Source organism: Aptenodytes patagonicus, chromosome 5 (assembly GCF_965638725.1).
Source record: "Aptenodytes patagonicus chromosome 5, bAptPat1.pri.cur, whole genome shotgun sequence".
NCBI lineage: Eukaryota > Metazoa > Chordata > Aves > Sphenisciformes > Spheniscidae > Aptenodytes > Aptenodytes patagonicus.
The window spans coordinates 67,172,607-67,191,640 of NC_134953.1; positions in this window are offsets into that span (position 1 = coordinate 67,172,607).

Genomic DNA, 19,034 nt, shown 5'->3' on the forward strand with positions numbered 1-19,034 from the left:
TAAAGCTAATTTTATAACAGCTGGGAAATGATATGAAGGTGAATTTCCTGTTTAAGCACTTCCTATAATGCAAGCATTTTTCGTTTACTTTTTAATAGCACTTGTTCAAAGACAGAGGACAAAATATGGGCCAAATGCTGCTGGCTGGGGAGAAAAATGAAAGCCAAATTCACAGGATTATTTTTGATCTAGATTGTTTCCTCTTTGATCTTCAGTGAAGTGTAAACTCCTCTATTTACAAATTGCAGGGTTTTCTTTTTGGAGAGCATTTTGGTCTAACTTTGACAATAGAGAATAATAAAAACTTTGTATGAACTCCTGGTGTGTTCATACACCATGAATTATATGGTTCTTTGACAAAAACTTGATTAATGCAAGCTGTGTCTAGAAAAAAACTCTGATCACCAAATTCTACCCTCAAGCCCTGCAGCTTCAGAAACTGGTTAGCAAGTGGAAATGTAACAAGTGAAAAATGCTGGAGGCAAAGCAGGTGATAAGCAGGGGCTTTATATTCTCTTTATATTCTCTGGAGCTGAGAGGGAGTAGATAAACTTGCCAAAAACACAGGGTTTGCAAGTAACCAAAATTCACCAGCTTCAAAATAATTTCAGTGAACAGTTTCAGCCTCGTTTCATTGGAATGAGCCATCATTCAACCTGGGGTGGTTTTCCTTGTTGAGAAGCAATGTTTCTGCCAACTCAAATCACGTTATTTTTTGCCAAACCAAACAAATCCTTTGAACCCACTGCTGTTACCCTGAGCATTAGGGAGGGACGATATCCAGACCTAATCTCCAATAATGCCTAGGACCAAAAAATCCAGCCTGGCTCTGTGGCAGGTGCTAGGTTTGAATCCCAAGTGTGTCAGCCAGGTCTGCCACTAACACACCGGGCAGAGCTGTGCTAATTCACTGCAGATGATCAGCAGGTCCATATTTGATTTAAGCATGAACTGTAGACCCATAGCCTATGGCCTGTCTCGCTCACACCTTGCTTCACACCAGGGCAGAAGCCAGGGGTCAAATTACCTCTTCAAACACAGGGGGAAAGAGTGTTTTCAACTCCACTAAAGCCTCTTGAAAAAGCCTCTAACTCCTGCAAATAGAGATGTAAGAATAGCCAAGTTTGGTGGGAAATGATGTTTTATCCCTCATAAAGTTGTAGCAAGAGCAGACCTCTGGAGAGGGCAGTTCATCGACTGCACCAGCTTCCAAGGAAAATGGAGCATCTTCCTTAAAAATTTCTGTTGTGCCAAACACTTCAGTCTTGGGGTTTTCTCTCCTGCTTTCGTTTCCCTGACTTTGTCAAATCAGCCCCAGTGACCGGCAGAATTCTCCACTTTTTCAAAACCAAATGTATTCATAGGAAGTGGATTTTTGGCTGCTGCTTTCAAAGGAGCCTGATTAAATTAAAACCACCAAAGTGCATTTACTGTCTCCAAAAACATCCTTTGAAAGTCCCAGCTTTCATTTCTTGTAGCCTGTCACCCAAACCAGGGACACCAAAACAAAGCTCTAATTTTTCTCCTCCCCCTTCCTCATAAAGCTATATTCATCTTTTTTTTTTTTTTTTCCTGCCTCCTGCTAACCTCAGCACATTTGTAGGCTATGGAGTTGCTGTGCCAGAGCAGAGCAACTGCAAATTTAATTAACGCCCCTTCTGATGTTGTTCCCTGGTGCCAGTCTAGACTGAGCTGATGAAGTGAACAAGGGTGGTAATTGGCAGTGAGACCAGATCTGGACTTCAGCTGTTCTTTAAGTAATAAAAGATGTCCGTGAAACTGCAACTCATGTCAGTGGGTGTTTCAGGCAGAGAACAGAGGGTCGTAGTCACTCTTGTGCCATCCCTGGTAAGATGGGCATCTGTCCTCTGCCTGGGTACCATGGGGCTGGAAAGGGTGACATCAGCTCGGATCCGGGCAGATACAGCCTTACCGTAGGTCTCGATGGATACCACAGCATCTGCCACAGGAAGGTCAAAACACGTGGATTTATGCCCTGCTTCTGCAAGGTGGGGACAGGGAGCACAGGAGATAAGCTCGCTTGATCCAGTGCTAGATTTGCCATGATCCTCCGGAGGGAGACGAGACCTTCCCCACCGAGCCACAGAGGGAAACTTTTCCCTGTGCCTCGGTGCAAAAATTCATTTTAACATTCACCGCCTTCAAACGTCTCAACCGACCCTCGTGCCTGATGCCCTTCATCCCCTGTGGTATCGCTGACATCCTCACAGCAGGCTTGGAGCAGCTACCAGGAGCTTCCCAGATGGAGCATCTGGCACGCTGTTAAAACCACGGACATCGGGATGAGGCCAGCAAAGCCCAGAAAGCAAACTGGGAGAGGAGTCATCCGGATCTCCATCAGTCCCTATGGATGTCTGTTCAGTGTCATCCTCGTCTGCCTCTGCGTGGTGCAGCAGCTGATCAAGGTGCAGCTGGTCCTGGACCAGGGCATGAGAATATTTCTTCCATGGAGATTATTTCTCCCCCTCTGAATCAGAATGAAAATACCTAAAATTTAAAAATAAACAAAAGAAAAAAATATATTGCCTTAAATACATGAGCCCTTGAAGTATTTTATGCCAAGTTTGGGGTTTATCTTCTTATGTTCAAAATTAACTAAAACATCCACGATGGGAGTAAGCTGACAGGTAAAGCCAAAATTGATTTGGAAATGCAAAAAAGCAAGAATTTAGGCTCCTGGCTTGCAAAAGTTTAATAATGAGTTATCCATCAAAACTGACTCTTTCCTGGAAATTGTTTTAATGCCTCTGGGCTTTTGGGCTTTTTCTGACAAAAAGAAAATAAGTAAAAAAATCAAAAAAACCATAGGGAGAAACTCCTGATCCAATTCGAGCCTGTGTATGTAGTGGGAAGACCGAAGGGAGCAATTCTGCATCATTCCTCTTTGAATTTTACAAACCTGAACATTTTTTCAGGTGGGAAGAACTCCTGCAAATCTCCCCTGATTTGTGATGGAGAAGGTGAGGTCCGCTTGTTCCGACCTATTTAGGAAACTGAAGTTGTTGATGGAGTCTCAGAAACAAAAGGGAATGAGGTTTCCCTCCTCTCACTGTCCAGGCAGAGATCTGATCCATTTTAACAAACGTTGCACTTGGATATAACACAGTTTCTTCCATCACAGGCATAAAATGCCTCAAGTGTTACCCAGAGATCCTACCCCATCACATAGCTTTTTTTTCCCCCCATAACAGTTCTTCTATCTATCTTCTCTGGATGCTGCGCCAACCTGGTGCCGGGGCAGGGCATCCCTGGTACAGTTTCAGCCACAGGTAGAGTTTCAGCCACATGCAAAAAGAGAAGCAACATTTTGTGTTTCGTAATGCAGATGATCAAGTTGATTTTTTAATGCGTGAAAGGAATGCCAAATAAATGCACAGCATGGCACAGAGGCTGGGAAAAGGATACGCCCAGTCCTCTAAAAACAGTGATGGAGAGACTGGGGAAAAAATCTCCCTAATTCCTATTTTGAAACAGATTATGTATCTGGAGATTTCCTCTGCCAGTCTTTTCCCCTTCCTATGGCTTTGCTTACGTTGCCTCTCCTTGGTGAACCAGCTATGGCTCCAAACCCTACTTACTGAATTTTTAAAGATTTTAGCTACGGTCCTTGCAGGATCAGGGCCCAGGAGAAAACAGGTCACAATATTCAGGCTAAGAGTTTGCAGTTAAATTTCTTCTACTCTGCAAGAGAAGTCTGATAGGTATTAATAAAATAAAGGAGGTATTTAAACAGTGCAGGAGAAATACTAAATACTACCAGTGAGAAAAGATCCAGTATTGATGCTGGGAGGCAGAAAGGGAACCTCTTTTTTCCCTTTTTTCTTCTTTTTTATTTTTTGGCAAACAAGTGGAAATATCCTTGATGGTGAAAAAGGAATAGAGAGAGCAGTTTGCCTGTATTTCCCCCACCATAAATCATCATTTGCTGTGTAGGAAACACAAAAATGCTCCCAAACATGAAAATAACCATCAACAAGCAGATCCCCCCACATCTCATTTCTCATTTAGGTATTTCACCATGTGAAGAATTTTAACCAGCTCTAGGTTTCTGTTGCCACCGCAGCCAGCCAAAGAGATGCTCATCTTTGCTGAAGAAACACCAAAGTGGGTGGACACAGAGGAGGGAACTAGAGCTATTTCTGTCCCCATGTGTCACGTGTGGTACTTCCATTGACACGACAATTTTGAGCAACTTCAGGACACTTCTGAAGAGTTCATACGTAAAGGTTTAAACAAACCTCTGTAGAAAAGAAATGCAAATTCAAATCCAACATATTCTATTAGTTTAATTACAGTAGCTATGAAACATAACTCAATTAAGATTGAAAAAAGTCAATTACAGAACTTTCCTGCTGGTTTTTACAAGCTGTGTTGATTTTTCTTTTCCTCCCTCCTTACCCCTCCATGTGCCCCTTGCTGATTTTTTATGATCTGTTCTAGAGCAACACAATACATCTCCTGTGTTTTCTATCGAGTGAAAAAAAAGCTATTTCTCTGAGTAGGTCTGCTCTCAGTCCAAATCCATAGCAGAGGGATAAGAAAAGGTTGGTGCAATAAACAAACAAACAAACAAATTTCCAGCAAAGCAAGATCAAACAAACAAAAAATCCCCCACTCTGACGTGTGTGTTCGACTTTCCCACCGTGTTACAAAACAGCTCAGTAATGATTCATGTCCTCTGTTTTCCATAGACTTTGCAGACGCATTGTTTCGTTCCCAGCTGCACAGATAGCAGCGCCCGTGTTGTCCCCTCCTTTCTCAGGCTGTCTGGGGAAGAGGTGCGAAAGCTGAGATGCTAGTGTCACCTCTTCTGTATACGGGTGCCTCTCACTAATGAAGGCTCTCATTAATGCCAACACTCGAAAAGTAGGACCCAGCCACTGCTCTGAACTGCTGTGATGCCATAGTGGAATAACTGCACTGATTTCAGTGGAGCAATGCCATAGCTAAGGACAAAAGTTAGCCCCAGAATTAATTTGTAAAGAATATAAGATTTGTCACATACTAACAGAAACATACTTTTTTTTTTTTAATAGTCTCAGCTCCAAGCTAAAAGCCCTTGGCAAAAGCTGTCTGAGAAAGACACACATTAAACACACAGCAAGTTAAATAGTGCATCTGGTGCCCCACAAATGGCCAAAACCTTTTCTAACCGCTCTAGCAATTGAGCAGGGCCATCTCATACCAGAGAAGTTTAGATGTGTCTGCACAATGGAAAATAACTTTTTGGTTTATTTTCTCATGCCAGGAGGCAATCAATTTATTTTTTTCCCAGCTTCTGACCCAAGGCGTACAGTTAGCTCCAAAGTGTAACCGTGTTTGTGTGTCAAACCTATCTTGCAAAGGAACAAAGGCTTTTAAAGGAGAACAAAAAGGAAATCAAAGTAATATACTGTACAGATCGCTGTAAAATTGAGCTGTAGTGTAAGACCTTGTGCTTTAGAATTCACTATTGAGGAACTCAAATGTGTATCTTATTTATTTATTCTGGTAGGTAAAAGAAGGAAAAAAAAAAAGAGTTTATATTCATTTCCGAAAAGCTGCAGCATGATGCTATGTACCAATTGTGCCAGTCCTGCTTTCTGTAAAATTATTGCCTGTTTTCATACTCCGCTAATAAAAAAAAAAAATCAAGGAAAATTTATTTTGCGAATCCTTCATTAACAACTACTCAAGCCGATCGGCAGGGGTGTCAATGCAAGCAGGCTGACCTGTTTTGTACCGGAGTCGTGTCACTGGTGGGCTGTGAGGCGTCTTCTAGTGCAGAAAACCTGGACACGGGGTGTGGGTCAGGTAACGGTGCCCACATCGTGCTCCCCTGCCTGGCCCCACGGCACCACCACGTCCCTGCCGATGGTGGCAAGTGCCATTGCCTGTCAGCCAGGGGAGGCTGGGACGGCACAGAAGGGTCTGCGTGAGAAGGTGCAGAATAATCAGCTTCTTGCTGTTGGGGGTCACTGTCTGGGGTGGCAGGTGAAAAGCCCCCTTTGGCTGCAAGACGCTGAAACAGTTGCTGCAGCACCTTGTGCAAGGCAAGCACAGGGGATCTGCTCTCTCGTCATCTTCCAGCACAAGCCAGGAGATAAATTCATGCCTGATGGGGAGGTGATGGGAAAGACCTGACCAGAGAGCTTGTCTTTAAAGACAGTGGTGCAGGATAAATGTGACCATTCTCAAATGATTGGGGCTTTCGTGCAATTTTGGAGATAGTTCTGTTCCTTTGACGGGAGACTTGTTCCCTTTTCTAGGGCAAGCAAGCCGGGGTGGGCTGTGCTCGAGAACATGGCAGAGATGCTTTTACAGAGCTTGTTCCTCTACACTGCTGCTCCCTCAGGGTTAGTTTGAACATAACCTACATGGCGAAACTTCTGTTTGGGCAAGAAGTTGCTAGCGATGTCAAGGGCTTTCCATCTTGGCTACAGGCCTAATTTGATGCCTGATGAAGCTGATGGGAAAAAAAAATATTTTTCTGAATTTATTGAGATTTTCCTGAAGTCATCTGATAATGAAGCTCTTGAAAAAGAATCAAATTATTCAATTTCAGAATGTCATCCCTCACCAATATGACTTCCTAGTTTCTTTTCCAACTGTAGAATTATTGTAGAGGAAAAAGTAGGGAAAAAGTCATTGGGAAGAAAAAGCATTTGTAATAATGATTAATAACTTTTCTGACAGTCTCAAGAAAAGTGACTTTCTCTTAAACCAGGCAGACAGCCAGGAACAGTGGGAATATGGGCAGAGCCTGGGAACACCCCTGCCTGCAGTATTTTTAGTTCTAATTTTTTTGTCCCGGTTCCATCAGTGCCTTCGAGGACCGTTTGATCACATGCACCCAAAATATCAGCCAGCCACAATTGTCCTAGACTGCAGCCATTGCTGCTTGTTTCCACAATAAGGGGAATATTAATCACTAGATTTTCTTTTTCACTGCAGTTACAGGTTTGCTTTCAATATTAAAAACCCTGTGGATAAGGAGAGTCTGTGACCTTCAAGGCCACCAAATAGCTCGGTCAATTCCTGCCTCCACCAAGAGGGAAACGAACGGATGAGCTATGATCACGTCGTCGCACGTGGTTATCTGCAATTAACAATAAGACCCAATTTTGTCCCCTGCACAAGGTCAATGAGGTAAAGTCAGCCACCCGCTAAAACTGGAACCCAGACTTGCAGGAAGTTAAAGGTGGTGTTTTGGCCTTAAAAGCCATGTCCGAAAGTTATCGGGAGGTTTGTTCCAGAAAAATACAATGTGAGGGGAAAAATAAGATTTGAAAGAGCTCCAGAGCTCAGTATTAACTGCACATGTGGCATTTTGATCCATTTCCATAAAGCATAACATAATATTTGCTAAAGAAGGAGGAGGAGGAAGGAGAAAAAAAAGACCGCAGTTAATATTCTCCTCCGGATCCCCCATTTGCTGATTACTCTGCAAGCTGTGTAATTGGGTGTCTCCGGCAATATGATGAAATGTGCCACAAACATCAAAAAACGGTGCTATATTAAATCTGCTTTTCATAATCTCTTCTCATTTCCCAGACCTGAGACATTTTATTCAATTTTTCCTGACTAAGTTGATATGTAAAGCCATATAAACAGATCAATGCAAATAAATACATATATATTTTTCAAATGTTCATCGAAATGCACTCATTACAAAGATTTGCATCAAGGCTCTCTCACACCGCTGTTAGCCAAAGAAACTCATTTTTTTAAATGTTGCATTATTTTTAAGAATAGTTTATGGAGCTACAGACTACTTCTTTGTATTTCATTAACAAGCCCAACTCTATCTATCATGTTTCAGACTTATCTTACCTGATTAGAAAATCATTTCCCTATTTGCATTAAGGGCAAAAATCTATGCAAAGTCACCATAATGTTATTCAAGCCCCAGAATAGCAGTGAAGATCCTATTACACACTGGGGCTGGCTCTGTTTTGAGGAGCTGCAAGTCCAGAAGGAACCATGCTGGTCTTCTATTTTAACCTGCTGCAAGGCACATGTCAGAGAAATCTCTCTCGCCTCTGACAAAGCAAATATTAATAATGCCTAAGTGACTTAAATACCTGCAACTTTTGTCTGTGTATCACTTGAGGCTTTTGCATACATTTTACTTGGTGTCTTCATGATTTCTAGCCCTTTTTTTTGATGAAGGCTGGCTTTTTGCTCAGCCCTGGGAAATTCTTCAGCTCCGTTCCTCTGGTCTCTCCCACCTCCAGGTACGGTCAGTCCAGCATCCCCAGGCAAGTGTGACTGCCTGGTGGGGTGAAGCCCAGCCTCCCCGCCGTCAGACTGCAGCCGATCCTTTGCCTTTTGCAGTTGATGGAAGAAAATACTTCCATTCCTGTTGTGGCAGGATAGTGTCCAAGTGCAGAAGTGGTAGGACTGCACCTTACCTACACCAGGCTTCCCAGATTAGACCCAGAGCCTGAAAGGTGTTTAGCTGTCTGACTTCCACAGAAATCAACAGACGTCAGTGAAATAGTTTTCTCCAAGCCCTGATTTACCAAGGACTCATCCGGGCAGTTCAGCCAAGATCTGCGATTAGTCCCAGTCTCACCTCCATGTTGCAGGACTGGGAGCAGGGTGTCTGTATTGCGCCCTTGCAGTCCTAATACTGCTGCTTTTCCACAAACCTGCGCTCCGGGTTGTTTTTCTGCCAGGAGCAGGGCAGCACTGGAACAAGCCAAGTCCATTTCCCAACTTTGCTTTTCCTGGAAGCCACCAGCACAGTGACCATGCTCGCAGACCTTCAAGCTTTCAGCAGCATCCACCGTGCAGGGTTGCAAAGGCCACCTGGTTAGTCAACACGAGGGGATCTGCCAAACGAGCTGGCCCTGCCAAGTCAAAACTTTTATGTACTGTAGATGGGAATAAAGTCCCTGTAGTACACATAAAAAATATGTTGGGGAAGACAGCCTGGGTTATTCCTGCCTCAGGCAAAGGCAAACCCATCCATGGGATTGCTTTTGCTCAAGGACCTGGGTGCACTTGGTGGATAATGCGGAAGGATGGGGAAGTCCAATGTGTACCTCAAAGGGATTTGATTTTAATGATCTGAATTAGATGATGTTAATTGCTACATAATATTATATGCCATACCAATGATATTACAATAAGAATCACCCAGATTAATGAAGAATGAACTTTGATGAAACCGAGCAAAGCACAGTGATTATGGAACCAGAACTGACTTCAACATGAAACAATCCAACACCACATACCATCCCCATCTTTCCTGCCCTGAAAGATTATTATGACAGATGGAGCCCAAAGTCATGGACTAAATGAACTCAACAAACATTTCAGAAGGATGGCCCATAGACTAAGGGAATGATATCTGTGTGTATATATATCAAAAACAGGAAAAGAGGTGGTGATTAATGGGAATGCATTGGAAAGTGGGGGACCTGGGCATGATGTAGATGGTATAGAATAAGGGGTGGATACTGTCCTGGTTTCGGCTGGGATACAGTTAATTTTCTTCCTAGCAGCTGGTACAGTGCTGTGTTTTGCATTTAGTATGAGAACAAAGTTGATAACACACCGATGTTTCAGTTGTTGCTAAGTAGTGTTTACACTCGTCAAGGACTTTCCAGCTTCCCATGCTCTACCGACTGAGAAGGCTGGGGGTGCACAAGAAGCTGGGAGGGGGCACAGCCAGGACAGCTGACCCAAACTGGCCAAAGGGACATTCCATACCGTGTGACGTCATGCTCAGTACATAAACTGGGGGAAAGCTGGCCGGGGGGGCCGCTGCTCGGGGACTGGCTGGGCATCAGTCAGCAGGTGGCGAGCAATTGCATTGTGCATCACTTGCTTCGTGTATTATTATTATTATTGTTATTATTATTATTATTCTATTTCAATTATTAAACTTTTTATCTCAACCCATGAGTTTTCTCACTTTTACTCTTCCGATTCTTTCCCCCATCCCACCGCGGGGGGGGGACTGAGCGAGCGGCTGTGTGGTGCTCAGTTGCCGCCTGAGGTTAAACCACAACAAGGGTTTTGCAAATCACCTTCCCAACAAGTGCTGAGCAGGGAATGCAGGGACCTAAAGCAAAGTTAATTCACTCACACACAGAGGCAAAAAGTATATCCAGTCCACCAGCAAGGTACGGATTTCCTTCAGCTTGGCTTTCTTTCAAACACATTCTCTCTGCATTAGTAAAGCAAAATATCAGAGAGTTGGATTGCACCGTATCCACAAGAAAACACATGGGCAAACTGATAAACAGGGGTGCGAGGTTATTTCAATAAACATAGCAAAAGGTCCAATAAAAGATGACGTTAGTAGGATTTTTCATGTCCTTGGAGATCAAACTTCCTCCTTAAGTTTTTTATAGGAATCATAATGGAAAAACTTATCACAGAATGACTGGTCCACTCTAGGACATGACTGAGAAATCTGGGTGGGCTTATAACAGCCAGGATAAAATGATACAAACTGATATAAAGTGCTCCATGTTGGTGACACTGTCTGCGCAGCACTGTTTTCCACTCCACCGCATGCTGTGACTGTCCAGTTCCCAGCACAGCTCACCACAGTTTGCAAAGCCCCAAACCATGGGGTTGTTCCTCTTGCACTGGGGAGAACCGGGATGCTGAATGAACAAACCTGAGGTCACTCTGTCACCTGCAAAGCAAACTAAGCAGGACCTGTTTGACAAAGTGTATCATTAGCTGTGGGAACTCCTTTCCACAGGACATTGGGAGGCTAAAAATTACATGGTATTGCACATGGGGATGGGACCTGACTGGAGTTATTCCGTATGAAAAGATGCCCATGGGGTGGCCCATGGGGTCACAACACCATCAGGAAGCTCACGTGAGGCACCTGCTATTCCCATACTGACTTTGGAGCTATCATTTTTCAACAGCAAACTTTATGCCACCCCTTACTGCAAAGGCACCTGAAGCACAGTTTAATCCCAAGTGCAATATTTATGCTAATTTCCCCATTATTTCTTTCTTATGGAGTCAATTAATAGGTTACGAGCACCACAAAGGCTCTGTGAGTTAAGCCAAGTGGCCCATCTCAGTGGTTTGATGGCTGTGGCTAGGGTGGCTGCCAGGGACAGGAGACCATCTCTCCAAGGACTCCATGAAAAGGAGCAGAGAAAAACAAAGCAGTTCTGAAGCCAGCTTAAAATCTTCATGCGGGTCTCCACAGCTGCCCTGGGAAACACATGGGAAAAACTGAAATCCACTGTGTTACCCTGGAAAAACCTTTGCTGATGGATTTTCATGTGTACGGTCTTGTTGTTCTTTAGTTAAAAAATGAACTGTCCTATAACAAGATAAATCACTCGCCTGGTGGAAGCGGCTCAACTCCCTTCAGCTTGTGGTTGTTGAGGCAAAAAAACTGCTCAAAAGTTATGTGTCAGCTTCAGTTTTGCTTCATGTCACCAAAAAAAAGTCTCATCTGACACCTCCCATAGTCCAGCCTCCTCCCTTCCCCAAGTAGAACTGGGAACCATCTAGTAAAAACTTCTTGTGATTGCCCTGTGGAGACCACCAAAGATGAAACTCTTCCCCTGAGAGATTACCTGCTGTAGACAGACCCACGTGTGGAATTAAGGACATATTTATTGCTGTGTCAAGAGAAGAGAGAAGCATCACAGCTTCCTGAAGACCAGCCCCACTCCACCCCAGCCCTCTCCCTGCAGCTAAGCCATCCAACATGTTTGCCTCACCTCCCCGTAACAGGCACCTTAAAGGAAAAAAAAAGGCCTTCTGATCCACTCTGAAACATGAGATATCTCTCAAACCCTCAACAACGTCTTAATTTCCTCTCTTCGCTCTCCGTGCTGGAGACGATTACTCAGGCAGGAATGTTTCTGAAGTAAGACAAAAAAAAATTACATTAGTGGGGAACAATGGAGGGGAGACCTGATGGAGCAGAAGAAGTGAATTAGTTTTGCCTTCAGAGACACCCACAGAGAAAAGAAAGGTGTCTGAGTTGCCTCAAAGTAATTCCTTTTTGCACAGAGCTCCTCTAACTGGCTTAAACAAAGAGAGACGAGAGATGTGCTTTTGATTTCAGCCCCATTTCCCCAATTTTGTTTGTTTGCTTTGCTTCCACCTGCATTTCTAAGTCCCTCCACCTCCCAGGACGTTTGCAGGGCTATGTTACCTGCAGGAATGTGTCACGGCTCCATCAGGTCTCAGCACAAGAGTCGGGGCTGGGAGGGGGCCTTCACATCTGCCCACGTTCCTGCAGCTTTCAGCAAGGATGAGGGGGAAGGGGGGAAAGAAAAGAAAAGCATCAACTGAGATGGAACTGTTGCATTTCCAGAATTGAAATTTAAGGACAAATTAACCTGGGGTACCGAAAAGCAGCACAGGGGGCTGCAGGGGTAAGCAAGGGGAAATGGGAAAGCAGGGAAACAAGAAGAGCTTTTCATGTAGGGAATCTGGAAGGGTTGAAATCCCAAACAGCTAGAATTTTATCTAAATACTTTTTAGGTCCAAACAGATTATCACATATTTTTCCCCATTTCACTTCATTTTTAACTGAAAAAAACAAATGTTTCTTTTTAGCACTAAGCAGAACCTTGCTAGTAGACCAATTTTTTCTTTCTTTTCATTTCCCAACAATACCTGAAAAAATCACTGTGCTCCTGCCAAAAAAAATAACCTGCTTTTCATTCACCTTTACTTGAAAAAAATGTTGACGTCAAGCCCTCGGAGCCTGAATCGGGACCTCAGCTCAGCCCCTCCAGTTGGCCTTTAAAACACTGCTTTTTGGCACGTCTCTGGGGGGATGAGGGGCTCCTATCTGCTGAACTTTCAGACTGTCAGACCGAACAAAAGTGAGCGCGTCTGTCTTTTTCTTGAGGATGAAGTAGAACACACACTAGCCAGGACGTCTTGTACATTGAAAAATTCCTGTGCTGTCACGCTTAACTAATAAATCGTCAAGCTATGTAAACAGGGCGGGGGATGCTATTTATTTATTTATTTGTTTAAAAGGGGAAAAAAAAAGACAGCTTGTCTGCAGGTTGCTTGCCAAATGCATGTCAAGCGGTGGGGGGAAGGAAAAATCAACAACAAAGGAGTTTACAGACAAAATATTAAGAACCCCAAATTGGGTGAAAATTGCTTTCTGACAGATATCACCTATTGCAAACGAGACAGAAATACAAGTAATCTTGTAAAACGAAAGCCAAGGACAGACTTGTACCTGCCTCAGATGAATAAGTATCCCATTATCTTGAAGAATGAGGGCCCCGGGCTGTGATTATGCCACTATTGTATTCTAAACAGCATGGTTTGTCAAATGGAATAAATCCTAGCAAAATCAAATAAAAAAGGGATCCAATTTGAAGGCCAGCACGCAATTTATTATTTTGTTTAATGTCACCCTCTCGATGTTACTGATTATTGGGCAAATAGCGCCGTGTTTAAGCATGTGTTTAGAGTCGCCTGTCCCCCTCGCAGGCTCCCAGCTGACACCCTGACTGTCACCCAGTGCCGGCGAGCTGTTTGCTGCCACTGGTAGCCATCACCGAGCTCATCAGCCTCAGCCAGGATAGCCATGGCACAGGCCAGCACCATGGGGAAAGAAATTCAATATTTGGGTTTCTACTTGGACAAGTCTTGAGGTTACTTTGAGTGATGCAATGAAGAGTGCTTTGCACCATATTGGCAGTGCCAAACCAACCAGGAGCTAATGGCAGACAGTTGCATCATAAATTTATGCGGTAGAAGGAAATTTCTCACTGATCTTCTCTTTTATGGATTTGGGGTAACAGCCCATCTCATCTCAAGTGATTCTTGAAAAGGTTTCTCCTCTTTCAAAGGTACCATCCCTTGTTTTATGATGTCTCAACCTTGGTTAAAAAAAGAAAGGAGATGAAAAGGGCCAAACAGATTATATATATTATTAGATGTTTTAGAATAAATACTTGATATTGCTTTATCTGTTTGAGTCGCAGGGTGGGACAGGACATAGAATCATAGAATCACAGAATCGTTTAGGTTGGAAAAGACCTTTAAGATCATCAAGTCCAACCGTTAACCTAGCACTGCCAAGTCCACCACTAAACCATGTCCCTAAGCACCACATCTACACCTCTTTTAAACACCTCCAGGGATGGTGACTCAACCACTGCCCTGGGCAGCCTCTTCCAATGCTTGACAACCCTTTCGGCGAAGACAGTTTTCCTAATATCCAAACTAATCCTCCCCAGCGCTACTTGAGGCCATTTCCTCTTGTCCTATCGCTTGTTACTTGGGAGAAGAGACCAACACCCACCTCGCTACAACCTCCTTTCAGGTAGTTGTAGAGAGCGATGAGGCCTCCCCTCAGCCTCCTTTTCTCCAGGCTAAACAACCCCAGTGCCCTCAGCAGCTCCTCATAAGACTGGTGCTCTAGACCCTTCTCCAGCTTCGTCGCCCTTCTTTGGACACACTCCAGCACCTCAATGTCTTTCTTGTAGTGCGGGGCCCAGAACTGAACCCAGTATTCAAGGTGTGGCCTCACCAGTGCCGAGTACAGGGGCACGATCACTTCCCTACTCCTGCTGGCCACACTATTTCTCATACAGGCCAGGATGCCATTGGCCTTCTTGGCCGCCTGGGCACACTGCCGGCTCATGTTCAGCCGGCTGTCGACCAACACCCCCAGGTCCTTTTCCAACAGGCAGCTTTCCAGCTGCCCTTCCCCAAGCCTGTAGTGTTGCATGGGGTTGTTGTGACCCAAGTGGAGGACCCAGCACTTGGCCTTGTTGAACCTCATACAGTTGGCCTCGGCCCATCGATCCAGCCTGTCCAGATCCCTCTGCGGAGCCTTCCTACCCTCGAGCAGATCAACACTCCTGCCCAACTTGGTGTCTTCTGCAACCTTACTGAGGGTGCACTCGATCCCCTCATCCAGATCACTGATAAAGATATTAAACAGAACTGGCCCCAAAACTGAGCCCTGGGGAACACCACTTGTGACCGGCCTCCAACTGGATTTAACTCCATTCACCACAACTCTTTGGGCCCGGCCATCCAGCCAGTTTTTGACCCAGCGAAGAGTGCGCCTGTCCAAGCCATGAGCAGCCAGTTTCTCCAGGAAAATGCTGGGGGAAACGGTGCCAAAGGCTTTACTAAAGCCTAGGTAGACAACATCCACAGCCTTTCCCTCATGCACTAAGTGGGTCACCTTGTCATAGAAGGAGATCAGGTTAGTCAAGCAGGACCTGCCTTTCATAAACCCATGCTGACTGAGCCTGATCACCTGGTTGTCCTATACATGCCACGTGATGGCACTCAAGATGATCTGCTCCATAACCTTCCCTGGCACCAAGGTCAGACTGACAGGCCTGTAGTTCCCCGGATCCTCCTTCCAGCCCTTCCTGTAGACGGGTGTCACATTTGCTAACCTCCAGTCAACTGGGACCTCCTCGGTTAGCCAGGACTGCTGATAAATGATTGAAAGTGAAACATGAAGCTGCCCTTGCACAAGGTGGAGGCGTTGCTGCAACATTGCAATTATGAGTATTAAGGAGCCAGATCTAGTCCTGCTTTGCATTCAGTTGGCTTCCAAAAGTTGTATTGCTCTCCTGGAAAATTCCTCGGAGAGCTGCCGCCAACATCTCCCAGTTACACTCGGCAGTGGGTGTTCAGGAAAAGCTGGTACAACCACAGGCAAATGCAAAATGGAGGGAAAGAGCAGGCTCGCTGGTCTCGGGCACGTTCTTGGGGAGCAGTTTGCTGGGGAAAGAGCACTAAGGTGGTTCCCGTACCCTGACTCACCTCAATGGAGTTACTGCAATTTCTTGACATGGCTTTGAAGGTGCTCTGAGTTCCTCAGCTGTGAGGGAAGCTAATAACACTGCCTTTAAGTGGCATAATCTATTCATCATGTTTTCATTTGTATAAACCCTTGAGTTATGTAAAAAACACTGACCCAGGAGCAGAATGGAAGAAGGAATATGTGAATGATACAGGTGGACGTTGACCACAGAGCATCTTTTGCCCAAACAGCCCTCGTGACGCTCCCTTCTGCTCCCATAACCCCATCTCCTTGCGCTCATCTTGAACAAGGAGTGATTGTTCATATTCTGGTACTTTAAATGACTGAGGATTATTGGAAGTATGAGTTTTAAGTGTGAAAATACAGCAGTTTGTCAGCTCCTTGGGGAAGGAGCTCTTATGGCATGCAAGTAGATTGCCCTTATGCAACAAGGGCTGATCGTAGCGGGGAGTGACGTGACAAAGTCTAGGAGTAATAGCAAGGAATGATGGATTTAAAGAGTCAAAAAAAAAAGCGGGCACATTTTATTTAGGCAAAGTTCCAACTGAAATCAATAAGAACTACAGAATGTAGCCTCATAGTTTGACTTGAAAGCATTATTTGTTAAGGACTATGAAAAACGGAGGAATTAAAAAAAATCTAATTTATTTTACATCATTTTGTGTGGGCTATTTAACTTTCCTGAACCTCATTGCTTTTGGACATGGTAATGTCATTCACTCCCTGTTTCACTAAATTTTCACAGTGTTGCCAACCATGAGCATCAAGAAAGTTACTCTCGAGTCCCTAAAATAATGAATGAGATTTTGTCATGTAGATAAAGGACTCCTTGACTTCAGTATTCGGCTGTCAAATTTCTGTAAACCACAAGGGAGAAACTCATTTAAAAGCAGAGATGCTTTTATGTTCACAGGGCTCCAGGAGCTGGGGCTTAACACCTTTGGCTTTCACCCCCCTCACTCTCCAAATATTGCAAACTCTGGGGAAACTTTCTCTTGCTGGATTTCTATTGCTTCTGCTGAGCACTTGTTAGTCAACAGGTCTCTTGACAAAGTTTTTCCGATACTTCAAAACAGGCAAGGGCTACAGAACAATGCAAACCCTCATTATAGAATAGCTACCTGTAGTCATGATCCAGAAAGCTAATTTGTTCCTTTCCCCAGCTATTTTGATCAGCCCAGAAATTATATTACCTGCAAGACTTCCTTTTCCAAAACAAACCAGAAATGATGGTAAGGTTTCTGTTTGCTTTGTGCAGAACAAGTGAAAAACATTCGATGCCCGCATAGTCTAAATACATTAGTCAAACGAAACCCAGATTTCCCTAAATGAATCTGAATATCTTACCAGAAACACTTCTTTTCTACTGGAACATACACATGGATCCATCTGTTGTGTCACAGGTTGGGAAAGGTGAGGACACTGGCCCCTTCAAAATCTTCTCTATTATAGGGTCCTAACCTGTAAAAAAGACACAAGCATCTTACAGGTGGAAACATCAAAAGCCTGTATGCCTTTAACTTTCTGAAATGAGCACATGACTATTTCCCAGGGGAATTTAGTACTACTTGATTCCATTGCCCAGGCAAGCTCAGTGTGTTTGTATTTTTGTTTTATACAAAAGTAGCTTCAAAAGTTTCCAAAATTTCTTCTCTTTCAGAAGTACTTTTGCCTCTGTTGGTTTTCAAAATACACTTTTTTTTTCCCCCTACTTATTTCCAAATTCTTCTGCTTTTCTGGAACTTCTGTTTCCTTTCATCTGGAACATTCAGAAGCAAGCCCCAAATATTTCCAATTAAGTTCCCACCAGGATGCCAATCCCACCTAAAAGAAGAAGGAGAAAAAGAAAAAACAATAACAACAAGAATGCCCAGTGAAAGCCATGAAAACCCATGGGAAAAAAAAATAGAAATTAAGAAACTGAGCTTGGGACTTTCAAAAGAGAATAGTCTCCCCCTAATATAGAGGTTTGCACCTTAAAACCCTCCAGCCATTTCAGCATTAACCACCATTGCCTTTTTTTTTTTATTTTTCCCAAGCAGCCGGGCTGCCTGCCCACGACACCCGCAGCAATCCCCTGACCCCCTCTCCCAGCCTCTGCGCCATGGGGCGAAGCTTGCAAGAGCCCACCTCCCCATTCAGGGCGATGATTATGCTTTCCCCGCCATGCTGAAAGCCCTGTGCGGAGGGGAGGGAAAGAGGGGAGAAGAATCCAAAGGCATTCTGGCACCCCGGCCCGATAAGAAACTTTAGCCCTATTCAGCGGCTGACAACCGCTTGTAGAATATGATCTTAATCCTGTTTCTAACATTCTTTCGCCCTTCGGCCGCCCTATTCCAGGCTGTATTCTTCTAACCGCTGCTTTAGCAAATCCCCCAAATAGAATTACTGGGGGGAGATAAACATCAAAGGGAAATTCAAGAAATCTACAGTAGGTTCACACAGTAGAGGAAAGAGGGGCAGGTGGGGGCCGGTGGAAAGGGTTGCCTCTCCTCTTGCCCTGCGTCCTTTTCTGGTTGCATTCCTAAGGGCTGCCTCGCTGGCTCTCCGCAGAGCGGCCCCACAAACCTGCTCAGCAGCGTGCTATTTTTAGCATTTATTTTTTATCCTGCTTGAGGCTTTTTCTTCCTCGGGAGGATGAGAGCCTGATGGTGCAAAGCACTGTACATAGCCATCGTGTGTAAAAATAACTCTTTCCTCCGAGAGGTGCATCACCTAAATGGAGAAGATGGAGGTGGGAGAAGGAGAATACATTTTCCTAGTAGGAAGCAGAAACAGGGGGACACCAAAGGACTTGCCCAGCAGCACGCAAGAAGTCTGCTGTAGAAATGAAATGAGTGAACATAACTTGGGAGCTCCCAGTAATTCCCATCAGAAGCAGGAGCCTTCAGCACTCAGAGACGTGTAAGTCCCATGGCCCGCCCCGACAAGCTTCCCAACATAGGTTACCAACTCCTGCATGGAATGAGCCTCCATCTGAGCCCATGAGAAGCATTCATATTTGTCACACAGCTCTGAGCCTCCTCTGCTGTGGAATTAAAACAGCACCATGTGCTACGCCTCCGTGGTTAAGGAAAAGGTGGGACTCTGAGGACAATGCCAGTCTCTCCATCCTGTCTCACTTCAGTCCTCTACAAACCAGGGACCTACTTTCTGCTTACTGTACAGTTGATGAAGAAGGATAAGCTCCTACCAACCCCAACTTCAGATGCTGTCTAGCATGATCAAGGTGAGGTATGGACCAGAGGTCTTCCAAAGACCCCTT